This window comes from Penaeus monodon, chromosome 15 (genome assembly GCF_015228065.2).
Source record: "Penaeus monodon isolate SGIC_2016 chromosome 15, NSTDA_Pmon_1, whole genome shotgun sequence".
Taxonomy (NCBI): Eukaryota; Metazoa; Arthropoda; class Malacostraca; order Decapoda; family Penaeidae; genus Penaeus; species Penaeus monodon.
The window spans coordinates 23,636,596-23,638,339 of NC_051400.1; the positions used below are offsets into that span (position 1 = coordinate 23,636,596).

The window sequence follows — 1,744 nt, forward strand, 5'->3', positions numbered from 1 at the left end:
ACGTGCGCGCGCGCGTGCCCCAGAATCGAGCTCCTTTCCAAGCTATTTTGCACTGCCTACCAAACGAGTCCCAGGCCTTGTCATCTTTTCTCTGAAATCATTTAGGCAATTTATTCACATTGATACACACACAAGATTCTTTTCTAATGGCAAAGGGAGAAAATGTCGAAACTGTAAAACACAGAGCAATGCGTATCTGACAAGAACCGGTACTGCACCGACAGGTCTTGGGATCATGGCCTCAAAAAGCGCCATGCTGATCAGGCCTCATCAACGTGACTGGAGCTTTCTGGGAGCCTTCCTTGGGATTCGAGTCAAACTCTGGCGCATAAGGCGTCAGTCAAGCATGCAATTCCTTACTTCCTCAGAACAAGACTTTCCGTTCAAAAAAAAAAAAAACGCTGTAGTTATTTTCGCAGCTTCACGTAATCCGATTTCCCTCTCTCGCCTCGAATCTCCGCGAAAGAAAGAGGGGAAAATCAGCGTGTACGAACACCCTAAATAATGTTTTTCCCTTGAATTTCGTAAGATCGGAAACTTGGAACAGAGCCACAAATAAGTCTACTATAAACCACTCTCCTGAGGGAATAAACATTCCATCTCCCGCACAATTCACAAAACTACACGAGCAATGCGTGATGAAACCGATACATTTAGTTGCGGTTGATAAAGACACCAATTTAAAATAATTCGCGGGAAAGCGATATATTCATGAACGTTTTTGTGGCCACAGTCCACCTGCTTTTACAAGTCATGGGGAGGTGTAATTGAAAGCTTCAGTAGATGACCAATAATTTTTTCTCGCTTCTTTTCTGGTGCATTTTCTTCAGAAATTGATATTTGATAATTTCGCAATTGACGTGCTTCCCGAGCCAAGTTTCCCCCGTAATATGGTCATAAGTAATAAGTCAGCGGTTCTTGAACTGTCTGTAAGGCCTCGTACCTGCAGTTATGCCGGATACAGGAAGCCACCCAATATATATCATTAACAAATTCGAGCACGCAATGCAGAAATGCACAGTATCAAAATGATTTAATTAATTCAACGTTAAAGTCGGTTCAGTTACTCTCCGCCGTCTCGGCCACGATAGCATGAACTAATTATGAATAGGGAGTTCAAGTTGTGTTTGTAAGTTTATTGTTCAACCGACTACGAGCTCTCACGATTTTCATGATTATTTCCGCGTCCCAGCTGCCAAGAGGCTGCGCAACGGAACCGGAGACCCCTGGCCATGGAATACCGCATTAACAACTATCGTTATCATAATTGCGTCTCTTTTTTGAAACAAAATACTCTACCATGTTAATGGGATGGTAGAAGGTCCACAACATTTAACCAAGTTTACAGGGCTGCAGGCACAATTTCGACTAACAATCTGTCACAGCAAATCAAAAACCCAATTCTATTTCTGAAATGAACGATTTAAAACCCTTCTTACATTCATATGCAGTGATCACGGCTTAATTAACTCAAACCGAACTGCACTCGCTTACCTGCATTTTTCACGAATCCCCGCGGCCTTGTCCAGTAATTGAAAACTCGCGTCCGAAGCGAAAGGCCGGCAGTGCCCGGGCCCGGCGACGCGAAGGGCGCTGCATCACTTCCCGGCGAGCACGTGAGGATTCGCTTTTCAACCAGGCTTCACTCGGGAGAATTCATCTCAGGCCAAGCGCTGCCTAATTGCAAGCGGAACCTGAAATTGTGACTCCGCCGGGGCTCGCTAATTTTTCCTGTTGCGCCAAT

General features: G+C 44.8%; 1 protein-coding gene across 1 annotated transcript in view; it reads right to left on the minus strand.

Annotated features, from left to right (window-relative positions):
* The window catches only part of LOC119581816 (procollagen-lysine,2-oxoglutarate 5-dioxygenase 1-like), a 123,695-nt gene that overhangs the window by 68,146 nt on the left and 53,805 nt on the right, over positions 1 to 1,744 (minus strand). The gene's annotated exons all lie outside the window — the stretch shown is intronic.